The sequence below is a fragment of the Rana temporaria genome, chromosome 4, assembly GCF_905171775.1.
Source record: "Rana temporaria chromosome 4, aRanTem1.1, whole genome shotgun sequence".
Lineage (NCBI taxonomy): Eukaryota > Metazoa > Chordata > Amphibia > Anura > Ranidae > Rana > Rana temporaria.
Window position 1 is genome coordinate 443,269,965 of NC_053492.1, and position 16,352 is coordinate 443,286,316.

A 16,352-nucleotide genomic window follows, 5' to 3' on the forward strand; every position below is an offset into this window, starting at 1 on the left:
GTTTTCGTTTTCTGTGCTTTCGTTATCGTTTGTTACTGTAAAACGATTACGAAAAATACCTGAAATTCAGACGAAAATGCATTCGGACGAAAACTAATGCACATGTCTACTTGCGTATAGTAAATTCAGAGATAAGTATTACAAGACATAACTGTATAGTTTCATAGCAATGATCTTCAAATCTAAATGGAATCTTAAAGGGGTTGTAAAGGTAATTTTTTTTTCCTAAATAGCTTCCATTACCTTAGTGCAGTCCTCCTCAAAGGGAGGGGGCGAGCACGACACTCCACACCAGGGAGAAAGCCTTGCATTACTGTGTGGAGTTACAGACAGAAGAACAGGAAGTGAGGATTTCTCAGAAGAAATAAGGACATTTAAAAGCAAAATGGAAGGATGAGTTAAGTGAAGGAGGACTGCACTGAGGTAAAAGAAGCTATTTAGGGAAACAAATTGTACCTTTACAACCCCTTTAATAAATCAAGTATGGCTAAAGAAACAAGTGCGGCACCCCAATGAACAGTCGGAGGTGTTGCGGTGATCAGCCGACTGGAACTCCTCTTTAAAGGGATGCCGGGCCTGGGCAAGAAGGAGTTAATCATTTGGTGTACCTTTTCACCCTCCGTTCCCATCAATACACATCTGTCATCAATGCTGGTCTTAACTTGTCTTGACAATCATTGAGTTGTGTAAAAGAAAGTTTCACATTGTACACCCTTCTATAATATGACTTGTTGAAACCTTGCATGCCGTGTTCACATACAAGTCTATCACGTGTGTGTCAGGCTTTGTACGGGAAGTTTTCATGTATCACTATCACAGCTTCTTATCCAACTTGTCTGTTTCTTTGAGTATCATCATTCAAGGGCATGATCAGCCCAAAGTCTTTGTTTCCCGAATCACTTCCTTCAATATGCGGCCATACATCCACGGCTGTTCCATATTTATATAAGCCCGATCCCGCTCCTAAATGTTATCTCGGTTCTGTCTGCACATACCTTTGTTTGTTCAGGTGCAAGGAACCCCTCTGAACTGACTTCACTGAAAGAACTCATTCATTGAGCCGGTCCACTGTGTATAGATTTAAATGCTGAAAATACAGGATTTACTGCTAGATTAAGTTATACAAACACAGAGAAGGCTTTTTTTTTTTTGGAATCCATCATTTAGAAGATTACTATAATGGGATTTTGATTCTGCCCTCCACCCTTTAGAATCTCAAGGCTGTAAAAACACTATTTGTTTTCACTTTAAGTGTCATTACATGTATGAATATAAGAAATGGCCAGATTATAATGGTTTAATCTGCTTGAAAAATAACAGGATTAGTTACTGACATACTTCACTAGACATAGTCATTGTCTTCTATCAAGTTTGGTTTAAAGAATATGTTACCTGTTATTCCTGATATGTGTCTGTTGTACCATATACAGTAAAACCTTGGATTGCAAGCATAATTCCTGGAAACATGCTTGTAATCCAAAGCACTCGTAGGTAGCACCCTGGTGTTTAGGCTAGGTTTCTCCTAAATTTACCTGCCAGGTAAAGCTACCTTGACTAATTGTTGAGGATCAATTGAGTTCACTCTAATGCCCGTTAACACACGGTCGGAATTTCCGACAGAAAAAGTCAGATGGGAGCTTTTCATCGGATATTTCGACCGTGTGTATACCCCATCAGACTTTTTCTGTTGGAATTTCAGACGCATGCTCGGAAGCATTGAACTTCATTTTCTCGGCTTGTCATAGTGTTGTACGTCACCGCGTTCTTGACGGCCGAAAGTTCAGTGTTTGCAAGTCAAGCTTAAGCGGAATTCCGTCGGAAAAAACATCCAGGTATTTTCCAACGGAAAATCCAATCATGTGTACACTGCATAAGTCTGTAATTGCTGCACTTTTATCTTTTGTCGCTAGGTGGCCGGGTATCTCGTGGCATTAGATACGAGAAGGGCAATGCAAGGTCAGATTATGGGAATATGAGGTATCCCAGCCAATGGGACAGAATTATGATTTTTTTTATTATTATTTTTTTTACTAGTAATGGCGGCGATCTGCGATTTTTATTGGGACTGCGATATTGCGACGGACGTATCGGACACTTTTGACACAAATTTGGGACCATTCACATTTATACAGCGATCAGTGCTATAAAAATGCACTAATTACTGTATAAATGTGACTGGCAGTGAAGGGGTTAACACTAGGGGGTGAGGAAGGGGTTAAATGTGTAGCCTGGGTGTGTTCTAACTGTGTGGGGGGAGGGGGGTGACTGGGGGAGGTGACCGATGCTGTGTCCCTATGTACAAGGGACACAGATCGGTCTCCTCTCCTCTGACAGCACGTGGAGCTCTGTGTTTACACACAGAGCTCCACGTATCTGCTGTGTTACCGACGATCGCGTGTACCCGGCGGACATCGCGGCCGCCAGGTACACGCATCGGCTCCCCAGGCAGGGCAGGGGTTTTCTTAAATCCCTTGGCCTGCTGGGAGAACCTATATATTTGGATGAAGTCAGGTGATCAGTGTTCTGTGGCACCTGGACGGCTGTCTGGGTGGACATGTGTTGTATTGCTGCTAGGCCGGAGTTTGGGCCTATCGCGGGTGCATCTGGCTGCTAGGCTGTCTGAGGGCCTATCCAGAAGCAAGAGAGCAGCACAGGATTGGGATTGCATCTTGCAGTCCAACCAGAAGTGACAGTTTTGCCAGCCTGTCGTGGTCGGAGGTAGAGGGGAAGCTGTCGCCACTAAGGGACCATCCACCTTATTACCAGGGACCACTGTGAGTAACTGAAGCAAGTAGAGTAGAATTCTCACCAACCGGGGATGATGAAGAATCTGGAAACTTCAGCGGGTATCAAGCCAGGGACTTAGCCAGTGGAGGTTACGCTTGCAGAGCAGCCTTGTGTGTCAAGCCAGGGACCGAGCAGGCCAGTGGGGTGAAGCTTGAGAAGTATCTGGAGTGCCAAGCTAGGGACCCAGCAGAGAAGTGGGGGTGATGCTTGTGGAATATACTACAGTAAAAATTGGAGGAGCTCACGGGATTCAGTGGCAGTGAATCATCAATTCTAGTGAGAGAGACTGGGAGCTAAGTGGGCTAAACAACAAGAAGTGATTGTATTGGAAGTGAAGGAAATGTTACACTTTGTGTTAGAAACTGTTAAAGACTGTTGCCATAGGAGACAGTATTCCTACACATGCAGAAGTGGCATCTTGCTGGATTTCTTTGACTAGCATGGCTGTCTTTCTGTTGAAGTCTCTGAGTCTGCCAATTAACATTGCAACTACCTAAGGGTGTCCTGGCCCTAACCCTCTCTCCCAAAGTTCTGTTAAGAGAAATACAATCTCTTTGCATTCAAGAAATGTCGGGTGCCCAATGAATCTACCTTACATTACACCCACCATGCTTTACAACCCACCATATACAGAAGGATATCAGATATCTCTGGCCCTGGAAGTTCTCATTAGACTGAAGGAGGCCTGGGACCTTATATCAAAGCGAATTTCCCCATAAGAAATGGTGGAAACTCAGATGATTCCCTAAGACCACACATCCCAGAGACCATTGCAGTGGCCTGAAGGCTGCTGGGAGGGACGATAAAAGGAGCTTAGAAGTCCACGCACACTCTCTTTCTGGGCCTGACGCAAAACGGACCTCTCTGTGTGACAGAGTGAGAGAGAGAGGTTGTGGCCTACTATGCAGAACGCTACTTCCACCACAAGGCTTCAGGGGCCTAGTCCTGCTTCCCCGCTGTCTGACATCCTGGCACTAGTATCATTTACAGCGCCTACCCATCAGTGTTGACGTGTGGAGAAAGTCACTACAGAAGGCCAAGACAGAGGATCCTAAGAGTAACCCTAGACTCTGAACTGTCCTTTCAGGCCCACATCCAATCCCTATCCAAATCATGCCACCTTAGCCTCCGCAACATCTGTAGAATATACCCCTTTTTAACCAATGACACCACCAAGCTTCTAATTCACTCCCTGGTTATCTCTCGTCTCGACTACTGCAACTCCCTCCTCATTGGATTACCTTTACATACACTATCCCCCCTTCAGTCCATAATTAATGCTGCTGCAAGACTCATCCACCTTACCAACCGTTCAGTGTCCTCCACCCCCCTCTGCCAATCCCTGCACTGGCTTCCGGGCTGATATGTCTGTTAGTAAATCAGTGATGTGTGAGAAAACTGATGGGGTGAGCTGAGGGATAGAGAGATAGATTTGGGTGTCATCTGCATATAAATGGTAGTGGAAGCCATTTGAGGCTATCAGCTGATCCAGGGAGGACGAGTAGATCGAAAAGAGTAGAGGTTCAAGGACAGAACCTTGGGGGACCCCAAAGGTAAGAGGTGTTGGAGAGGAGGAAGTGGAGTTGTAAGTGACACTGAAGGTGTGAGATAGATAAGAATCAAACCAATGGAGAGCCCAACCATGCATACCAGGCAAATTGAGTTTTTTTGGAGGAGGGGGTGATCAACTATATCAAAGGCAGCAGAGAGGTCCAAGAGTAAGAGTACGGAATAATGACCATTGGTTTTAGCTGTTAGCAAGTAGTGTGTGAGTTTTATGAGAGCAGTTTCTGTGGAGTGCTGTGGACGAAATCCAGACTGAAGGGGATCAAAGTTATTCTCAATGAGGTGGTCGCTCAGTCGGTTGTAGACTAACTGTTCAAGGAGTTTGGAGGCAAAAGGGAGTAAGGAGATGGGTCTTAGGTTGGTAAGATTGGTGAGGTCCAGTGAGCCGCTGGCTCTGATAGACACTTCCAAAGCCAACCAACTGCTAGTATTCAGATGGCCGGCCCTCACCAGAGGGCCGGCCATCTGAATAGTGGGCAGCAGCAGCACTGGCGACAATACATAGATTCATACAATGCAATTGACTTCAGTGGCGAAGCAGGAGAGAGAGGGGTGGCGCTCCTGCGCCCACTATTGACGTACTGCCACTGATGGAGTTGGTGCCAGTAGAGAGGGAGAGGTTAAAGATATGAGTTAAAGAGTGTAGGATAGAGTCAGAGGGTGACCGTAGTATTTGAGAAGGAACAGGGTCCAGCGGGCAGGATGTTAGGTGGGCGTTAGAAAAAAGTTTATTGACTTCCTCTGTAGTAGCTGTGTTAAACAACAGTATTGATTGTACAGGAATACAAAGAGTGTAAAGTAAGGGAAATATCTGTAGAGTGGAGATCTTGAGACGAATTGTCTCAATCTTATTTTTGAAATCATTAGCCATCTCCTGAGCAGCAATCAAGTTAGTGGGTGGAGGTAATTGAGAATAAAGTGGAGCGTTAAAGGTAGCAAAAAGTTGACGGGACTGCGTGAGAGGGAGTTAATGAGAATGAATAAGTAGGTCTGTTTGGCAGTGTCGAGGCAGGAATGGTATTTTTGGAGGGCAGATTTATATTGGCTGAAATCTTACTGTGACTTAGTCTTACGCCACAGATGCTCAAGAGCATGGCTCTGTCTTCTGAGGCCTTTGGTATTGTCTGTCTACCAGGGCTGTAGCGGTCAGGGCCTGATTCTGTGCGTAGTGAGGGTGGCCAATGTATCCAGGGTGGATCACAATGACCTGTTGTAGATAGAAGTGGCAAAGTTGGGGCAGGACAAGGATGAGATTTTTTTATAGAGACAATCTGTAGCAGAAAAAAAGAAGAGAAGGGTTAAGATGGCAAAGGTTTCTACAGGTAATTGTTTGATAGTTGGAAGGCAAGGAGGAGGGAGATAAGGAGAGAGTGAAACTAATAAGGTGGTGATCAGAGAGAGGAAAAGGAATGCTGGAGAGGTTGGGTGGAGTGCATAGGTAAGAGAATATGAGGTCAAGGCAGTTGCCAACAGAGTGAGTAGAAGTGTTTGTCCATTGTTTTAGGTCAAAAGAGGAAGTTAGGCTCAGAAATGTAGAAGTAGCAGGAGTGTTAAGAGTAACAGGGATGTTGAAGTCACCAAGAACGATTGTTGGAATTTCAGAACAGAGAAAGACGGGTAGCCTGGCAGAGAAGTCATCAACGAAGCTTGATAATGGTCCAGGGGGCTGATAGATCACAGCAATTCTCAACGAAACTGGAGAAAATAGACAAATACGGTGAGCTTCAAATGCGGAGAGGGACAGAGAGTGGGGTGGATGTAGAACCTGAAAAGTGCTTTGTGGGGATTGGAGAATTCCAACACCACCTCCTTTCCATCGACTAGGCCTGGGAGAGTGAGTCCACAGAAGGCCACCATGGGAGAGGGCTGCAGGAAACGGAAAGTACGGTTCTTGAAGCCATGTCTCCATAATTGCAAGTAGGTTGAAGGAGTTTGTGATAAATAGGTCATGGATGGTGTTAAGTTTGTTGCAAACAAAGCAGGCATTCCAAAGGGCACAAGAGAAGGGGAGGCTGGTTCTAGGCAGTAGAGGAATAGAAATTAGATTGTGTGGACTGCGGCTGCTGTCAGAGGATAGGCCAATGGGGAGTATGTTGGCCAAAGGTAAATGATGGCGGTCCAGGATTTTGGGAAATATCTCCAGACGTTAGGGGAGAAGCAGAAGGGTGAGAGAGGTAATAAGGGAGTGTGACTTATGTGGGGGGGGGGGGGGGACACTTTCTAGTGTCCTGGATGTTTTTATTGGTATGTGGGTTCAGAATTGGTAGGAGCTGATGAGTGCAGTAATACGGTGAAAACAGGAGAGAGGGTGAAATATGTAAGCTGTGGGGTGGAGAAGAGGGGTGAAGAAGAGAGAGTTTAAGGAGAGAGGATGCAACTGTGAGACGGAAAAGTAGGGAGTGCATGATACAGAGAGGTGAGTTTGAAAAGCAGACTGGATGAGAGATGAAAAAGTTCTACGAGCAATCAGGTCACCTGTAGTCTGTTTAGTGTGTTGCAGTAGTCAGTTGTGGATGTTCGCTGAAGTTCATTCGCTGAAGTGCTGAGCCGAAGTGCTGAGCCGAAGTGTAATGCCGCGTACACACAACCGTTTTTCATGTCATGGAAAAAAACAACATTTTTATCAACGTGATTCCTCTCAAGCCTGCCTTGCATACACACGATCGTGATAAAAAATGCTCTAGCAAAGCGTGGTAGCGCACAACACGTACGACGGCACTATAAAGGGGAAGTTATATTCAAATGGCGCCAGCCTTTGGGCTGATTATGCAACTTTCCCTTTTCATAACTTGCTTCTGAGCATGCACATTTTTTTTCCCGTCGTTAAAGCCTACACACGACCGTTTTTCACAACGAGAAAAACAACGTGAAAAAATGGAGCAGGTTCTAAATTTCTAATGCCCATTTTTCACGTCGAGAAAAATGCTCTGGAGCCTACACACAACCGTTTTTAACGACCAATTTTAAAAATTGCATTTTTCTCGTCATGAAAAACGGTCGTGTGTACGCGGCATAATACTTAATCCAAAATGATAGTTGCCAATGCAATCCCTGCCTATGCAAACCCCTGGCTGTGCATTCCCCAGAGAAGGCCTACATTTATACTAAGTTGGGTGGAGGTATTGACAATTAATCAGTCAGGATTGCATACGAGGAACACATGGCTAACAGAACAAACTTCTCACACCAAGGCAGACTATGCCCTGGTTCAGACATTGATGCTACTTTGAAATCGTGCTACTTCAGTTCAATTAGCACAATTTCAAAGTAGCAAGGTCAGCGCGATTTCAGGTGCTACTTGATAGAAATCTGTGTGGCTTCATGCACAGATGTCTATTGAAGTTGCACCTAAAATCGGCAAAAGTAGTATCGAAACTACTTTTTCAAATCAGTGCGGCACTGCAAAATCGGTGTCGCACTGATTGGAACAGTGCCATTGCCTCCAATAGGCTGCGACTTGTCGTGCGATTTGATCTCTCAAATCGCAGGACAAAACGCTCCAATGTGAACCTAGGCTACAAGACACAGCAAGAGATCAGAAGGGTCACGATTATAACGATAAGATCAGCTCATAATTTAGGTGTAGGCAATAAGAAATCAAAATAAACATCACAGTGATATGGACAGAGATAAAGAATTTGAAGGCAGATTACCATAAAGCACATTTAAAACAATGCAGCAGTTGCAGCTAAAGGTGGAACCTGAAGGCAGATTACCTGTGGAGGAATATTGGGCCAGATTCAGATACATTTACGTTGCTCCACGGCAGCGTAACGTATCCCATTTACGTTACACCGCCGCAGGTTTACAGCGTAAGTGCCTGATTCTCAAAACGCTTACCTGTAAACTTGCGGCGGTGTAACGTAAATCCGCTCGGCACAAGCCCGCCTAATTCAAATGGGGCGGGCACCATTTAAATTAGGCGCGTTCCCGCGCATGCTCCGTCTGGAAAATTACCCGACGGGCATTGCGCTAAATGACGTCGCATGGACGTCATTTGTTTAGACGTTAACGTAAATGCCCTCCAGCGCCATTCACGGGCGATTTACGCAAACGACGTGATTTTTTAAATTTCGACGCGGGAACGACGGCCATACTTAACATTGCTTAGAACACCTAGGGCTCAGCCCTAATTTTACGACGCGTATCTCGACGGAAACAACGTAAAGTTAGAGCGACGGGTAACGCGGACGTTCGTGAATCGCCGTAACTAGTCATTTGCATATTCTACACCGACCGCAATGGCCTCGCCACCTAGCGGTCGGCCTAGAATTGCATACTAAGATCCGACGGTTTAATTCAATTACACCTGTCGGATCTTAGGGCTATCTATGCGGAACTGATTCTATGAATCAGCCGCATAGTTAGGACGGGCGGATCACAGAGATACGACGGCGTATCAGGAGATATGCCGTCGTATCTCTTTTGTGAATCTGGCCCATTATGCCTAGTAACCTGCACCCTGAGGAGGAACGTCAGTTTTCCCTGGCACTGGGGGTCACCATCAGGTCCTTGGAAGATGAGGAGACCACTACACATTTACTTTGTATCCAAAATAATTTCCATGAGTTTGTATTGCAGCCTGCAGATGGTACTGGACCACCCAGTTGCTGAGCCCCTTAGTAGTTGTATGGCTTTCTCCTACAATAGTTGTTCTGAGTGTCAAATTTATCAAAACAGCTTAGTTGCCCATCTACCGAGGCAACAAAATCTCACCAAATCATACCGAGGATTCCTCACTGGAGGCAAGGGGCCCTCAAAGTGCAGGACCCACTACCCCAAACAATGGTAATCTTCTATTAGTAGAGACGAATTACAGTTCATACTGTTGTGGTGCTGAACTTTGGCTATGACCAGGCTGAACGTGCTTGATCAAGAGTATCTCAGGATCTGGCGTTCGGCCAAAGCACACACAACTTCTTCATTTTTAGCAAATGCTGAGAGAAGCAGAGTGTTAGGCCTCGTACACACGACAGAGATTCTCGGCAGAATTCGCCGAGAAACTCGGTCAAAACCCGGATTCTGCCGAGAATCTCTGTCGTCTGTACAGTTTTGGCTCGATGGAGCCGCCGAGGAGCTCGACGAGAAAATAGAGAACATGTTCTCTATTTTCTCGTTGGCCGCGTTGTTCTATAGGAGAAGGCGGCCCGCCGAGCTCCTCGGCGGCTTCATCCCAAAACGAGACGAGGAACTCGACGTGCCAAGCACGTCGAGTTCCTCTGTCGTGTGTACGGGGCCTTAGACACGCTATTCCAGAAAGTTAACTGAACAGTCCTGGGAGGGATTTCAGATACTAACTAAAACATAACCAGATATCCTAAGCTAAATAGAAGGAACTTGGGGCCAGATTCACAGCGGAGATACTCCGTCGTATCTCTCAGAGTATCTATGCGACTGATTCATAGAATCAGTTACGCATAGATAGCCCTTAGATCCGACAGGTGTAATTGTTTGACACTGTCGGATCTTAGGAAGCAATACCGCGGCCGCCGCTGGGCGGAGTTCGCGTCGTATTCCAGCGTCGGGTATGCAAATTAGCAGTTACGGCGATCCACGACGGATTTTCGCGTTCGGTACGTCGTCGCTAGTATAGTTTCCCGTCACAATTTTAGGCGTCGTTTGACCTGCCCTAACTTTAGTCAGCACACGTATGTGCTGTTTAAAGTATGGCCATCGTTCCCGCGTCGAAATTTAAAAATGTTTTTGTCTTGCGTAAAACGTCCGGGAATACGAAAGTACGCTACGCACGTCGCACGTCGTCGCCGTTCGAAAAAATGACGTCACTTCGCGCAAAGCACGACGGGAATTTAAAAACGGAGCATGCACAGTAGGTCCGGCGCGGGAGCGCGCCTAATTTAAATGGCACACGCCCTTTTGAATTACGTGGGCTTACGCCGGAGGCTGCCAGCGTAAGTTTTCACGCAAGTGCTTGGTGAATCAGGCACTTGCGATGAAAACTTGCGGCGGTGTAACGTATCTACGATACGTTACGCCGCCGCAATTCTACGTGAATCTGGCCCTTGGTGTGTTTTCTGTAGTGAGTAATTGTATGAGCAGGATAATAAAGATGACCATCGTTCCCCATCATATGGCATGGATGTACATTTAGCTAGTTGAGGATTATTACAACAATATGCATTAAAGGGGTTGTAAAGGTTTGTTTTTTTATTTTCTAAATAGGTTCCTTTAACCCCCCTGGCGGTATTCCTGAGTCTGGCTCGGGGTAAGATTTCAGGACCAAAATCGGTATCCCCGAGCCAGACTCGGGCTCGCCTCGCAGCATCCACAGGTATGGTTTACTTGCCTTGTCCCTGGATCCTGCGATGCCTCCCCGCTGTGTGAGCGAGCAGGACCTCGCTCTATTCACACAGTGCCTGTGTGCCGCCGATCTCCGTTCCCTGCGACGTTACGACACACGGGGGCGGAGAACGGCACCAAATTCAAAAAAGTAAATAAACACATCAGATCTTACAGATTACAGTACTGTATGTAAAAAATACACCCCCCTTGTCCCTAGTGGTCTTCCCAGTGCCCTACATGTTATTTTATATAATAAAAACCTTTTTTTCTCCCTGCAAACTGTAGATTGTCCATAGCAACCAAAAGTGTCCCTTTATGTCAAAAATGGTTTTAGATCAGCTAGAAAACAGCGATAATAAATTATAGCCACTTGCAGAATTGAGCGATAGCGATTTGTGGGGAAATTCGTCATAAGTAAAGAAAAGTAATGACAGCGACAATTCTGCAACTGAGTTTTCAGTGTTTTTGAGTTGATTACTCAAATGTTTTTTTTCTTTGTTTTTTTTCTTTGTCTGAATTTCTCATTTCCTGTTCCTCCTCAGTAAGCTTGCCACCATCATCTGAGTCGTTCTGGTTGGGGGTTAGTCAGCCAGAACAGCTTACTGAGGAGGAACAGGAAGTGAGAAATTCAGACAAAGAAAAAAAACATTTAGAAGGGAAATCGAAGGAAAAGTTAAGTGAACCAACAATGCACTAGCTTAACCTCCCTGGCGGTATGATTATTTCAGATTTTAGGTGCTGAAAGCGGTACCATTATTTTGCAAGGAAATTTGGCGTTTTACATTGTAGGCCTGTAATTCTTAGGAATAACTCACTTAAATCTGTCCAAACAAGAGTCTAGCAGGCATCCCGGGTATGATAAAGTTTGAAAAACAAAATCATAAATTGTAATATAATAATATAGGTTATATAATTATAACGCAAAAAAAAACTGCAGAGGTGATCAAATACCACCAAAAGAAATCTCTATTTATGGGGGAAAAAAGGACATACCTTTTGTTTGGGTACAGCGTTGCGCAATTGTCAGTTAAAGCGACGCAGTGCCGTATCGCAAAAAATGGCCTAGTCATTTAGGGGGCAAATCCTTCTGGTCCTTAAATGGGTTGTAAAGGTTCGTTTTTATTTTTTAAATAGGTTTCTTTAAGCTCGTGCATTGTTGGTTCACTTACCTTTTCCTTCCATTTCCCTTCTAGTAGCTGGATTCAAAGACGCCGCCGCAACTTTAAGGCGGCGTAGCGTATCGTATTTACGCTACGCCGCCTTAAGTCAGAGAGGCAAGTACTGTATTCACAAAGTACTTGCCTCCTAACTTACGGCGGCGTAGCATAAATAGGGCCAGCGTAAGCGCGCCTAATTCAAATTAGGATGAAGGGGCGTGTTTTATGTTAACGGAGGGTGACCTGACGTGATTGACGTTTTTTTACGAACGGCGCATGGGCCGTCCGTGTACATATCCCAGTGTGCATTGCGCCAAAGTACGCCGCAAGGACGTATTGGTTTCGACGTGATCGTAAATTACGTCTAGCCCTATTCACGGACGACTTACGCAAACGACGTAAAATTTTCAAATTTCGACGCGGAAACGACGGCTATACTTAACATTGACTAGTCCAGCTATTTGATGGAATAACTTTACACCTGAAAACGCCTTACGTAAACGGCGTATCTTTACTGCGACGGGCGCATGTACGTTTGTGAATAGGCGTATCTAGTCATTTACATATTCTACGCCAAACTTAACGGAAGCGCCACCTAGCGGCCAGCCTAAATATTGCACCCTAAGATACGACGGCGAAGGCTGTCGTATCTTAGATAGGTTTAAGTGTATCTCAGTTTGAGAATACACTTAAACTTAGAACGGCGCAGATTCTGAGTTAGGTCGGCGTATCTAACTCTCTCTGAATCCAGCTATAAATGTTTTTTTCTCTTTGTCTGAATTTCTCACTTCCTGTTTCTCCTCAGTAAGCTTGCCCCCATCATGCGAGTGGTGTTTAGTCAGCCAGAACAGCTTACTGAGGAGGAACAGGAAGTGAGAAATTCAGACAAAGAAAACAAAGAAAGAACATTTTTTAGAAGGGAAATGGAAGGAAAGGGTAAGTGAACCAACAATGCACTAGCTTAAAGGAACCTATTTAGAAAATAAAAAACAAACCTTTACAACCCCTTTAAGTGGTTAAGCTAAAGTAAATCTTGCCTGCTTTATTTTCAGAGTTGCTTTGCTTTGTGGGGTACTGAAAGGAACATATATAAATAACTTCAGTTAGTCATGATCTCCAGCTACACTTCACGCTCCGATGAAGTTGAAGGATAAAGTTATGAATCTGTTACTGTGACACCGTCTCTCTAATCAGAGAACAGAAGTGAAAGTCAAGTGACAAGAGGAAGTGGTTCCGCCCTGCTTGGACTGAATGCCAGGATCGGTCAGTGTCAGTGCTTCCCAGGAAACATCTCACCTAGACTGACACATATGTGTTTAAAGCCCCCTCGCAGAATTTTCCTGTAACCTGAGAGATTCTGTTTAAAGGATAACTAAGCCCAGGAGCCCAAAAAAAATGTATTATATAATGCAGAGTATGGACTGTAGATGTGGTGGCTGCTTTAGTTTACTTTTTTCAAGCTAAGAATATTTTCAGTAAATTTCATAGATACATGGAGGAGCGATTTAGCCATCCAAGGACAAGAAGTGTGTTTTTTGTTGGATTACCAGGTGAAAAAAAAAGCAAAAGAAGCCCTCTTAAGCTGCAGTATTTATTGCATTTTGGGTTTCAGGTTTAGATTAACTTTTTATAATATATTTTTGTTGACATTTTTATTATAGAAATTTGTAAAGATTTACAAAAGGAAAAAAATAAATACAGTTAAAGGGATTGTAAAAGTACAATTTTTTTTCCTAATAAGCTTCCTTTACATTAGTGCAGTCCTCCTTCACTTACCTCATCCTTCCATTTTGCTTTTAAATGTCCTTATTTCTTCTGAGAAATCCTCACTTCCTGTTCTTCTGTCTGTAACACACAGTAAAGCGAGGCTTTCTCCCTGGTGTGGAGTGTCATGCTCGCCCCCTCCCTTGGACTACATGAGAGTCAGGACACCCACTAACATGCAGCTCCTTTCTCTATCTGCAATGTAGAGAGCGTCCTGACTCTCCGGTAGTCCAAGGGAGGGGGCAAACACGACACTCCACACCAGGGAGAAAGCCTTGCATTACTGTTTGGAGTTACAGACCTTTACCAACTATGTAACATAGTACAAAGAGTGAAGCAATCAGGAATATGTAGCCCCGGGGTGCTCAACCCGTGGCATACCCTCTGAAATTTCCTACAACCTCATGCTCTGGCATGGCAGGTCGGTAAGTCTAGATTAAGAAGAAAAAGAAGAAAAAATGTAGTTGCGCTATAAAAATTAAATAACAAAAAATTACAAAATCCAATGAAGTGAATCAAAAATGGAAGACAATAAAAATGTTCATTGATAAGGAAGTCCTATTAAGGGTGCAATGAATAATTCCAAAGTGAATCGTATGCTGATAAACCACCACCAATAAAGATCATCGTAAGGGATGCAAGCTTACCAGATGTCAAGCATAACCAGCTTGCGACTGTAAACCCCAGCCCGGGCCTTGTGATGGAACTGCAACAAACACCGGTATGTGGGATCCTCCAGGTATGCGTGGGTAGCAGTATGAACCCAGAAAGAAATAATACTCACAATAGTAATGTACCGTAAAATAAACACAAATTTAATAGAAAAATTGCACTTACAACATGGTTTCTTCATAAAAGCATGGGATAAAATGGTAAAGCTGGCCAGCTCTCACGAACGCCCGTCCACACAGGACTGTAACGCCACACGTCAATACGTCTCCTTTCCCGACGTACGTTTCGTCATACAATGACGTCGTCAGGGACACCCCCCTTCCCAAAAATCAGCTTGTGCTGTAACGAATCACAGCACAGTGATTGGACACAAGAGTTGGGATTTATGATTTCTCCAATCACAAGCAGGGGGTGGGATTGTGCTCCTCCAGGCAATTACCGGTCAGGACAAGTACTGTCAGTGAGTAAAGCGGTGATGTGGCGGCCTTTTTTGGGGGCATCAGATTGACCCAGGTTGTGGTTGTGTTAGTTTCATTCCGGGACACTGTATTGTCCTGGAATGAAGGTGCCCGGGACAGACCTTCAAAATGCGGGACTGTCCCGGGCAATCCGGAACACGCGGTCACCCTAAGAGCATCGTGCATGGAGCCAGCACTGGCAGCAGGGGAAACTGCATGGAGGGAGCAAGAGCTGCATAGGCCAATGCACAAGAGAGTGCACCAGCCAGGACTATAAAACATACAACGCAGCATATAGAGTGCAGTGGTAAGGGATATGTAATTGTAGAACAAAGTCTCCCTTTAAACTCTAAAGATGTTTAAGAGGGGATTAGATAAATCTGTAGGTATAGTAGAAAACCTTTTTAAGCCAACCTGTTCGAAAAAAAAAAAAAAAACACACTGGATCTACTAGAAAAGGTCAGTCAGCACAGGAAATTCATGTTCCATATTAATAGGCTATCTTCAGTCAACACAGGGTTATCAGCGAGGATACAGTTTCAGAGTGGCGGAGTCTGTTTCTCAATGCTGCCAGTGTACATCTGCAATTATTAATCTGATGTATCTGCATGTATTTTTTTCCATGGTGATCGGTGACGTCTATATAACGGCTGAAGCATTTGGCTAGGGAGACAGAAAATTGCTGGAGGATCTGTGCAAGCTGGGACAACAATACTTAGATAAACATGTTATTTTTGTTCATCTCTAATTAAATAAGGCCTATTGATTGCATCTTGTGCTATTTTGTTTTTCATACAGCGTACTTAATGTACAAGGCATGGCTGTCCTACATTAAAGATTGTCAGTATACAGGGCACATGTGGAAACAAGTTCTGTTAAAGTATAGAAGAAAAGAGAAATCATTGTGTTGATGGCTAAAACTATCACAATTGAATGAATGAATGACTTGTATAGCGCTACTCATGCGAACTGAATCGCCTCTGGGCGCTTTTTCCAGCCAGTGTCTGCTTGGCTGCTGCGGTCATTTTACCCCGTAGGATCGTGACACGCTTGGGACACACAGATATACATATATATTCTGGGCCAATTTGGACAAGATCCAATTTACCTACCAGCATGTCTTTGGAGTGTGGGAGGAAACCAGAGTGTGGGAGGAAACCCACACGCAGGCACAGGGAGAACATGCAAACTCCAGGCAGATGGTGTCGTGGTCGGGATTCGAACCAACGACCCTTTTGCTGCTAGGCGAAAGTGCTACTCACTACACCACTGTGCTGCCCCAATTAATCTGGTTAAAAAAAAAAAAAAGTCCATCCAGTTCGAACAACAGAGAAAACAAGTTCAACCAATAGAGTAAAAAAAAAACACACACACACACACAAATAGAAAACCTCCATATACAGTAGGTCACCACGATATTGTGTCAATCTCGCTCCCTTTCTCTGCGAGATTGACCACCTACGAGCCCCGTCGCGGGAGCCAGCGCCGAGCCGGCTCGCTGCGATGGGGAAAAAGCCTTCATAGAAGCAACGGGGATCCGACTTGGATTCCCACCAATTCTAGCCACGGCGTTTTGTATGAATCATGAGGGGGAACTCCACGCCGAATTTTAAATAAAAAACCGACATGGGTTTCCCCCTGGGGGCAT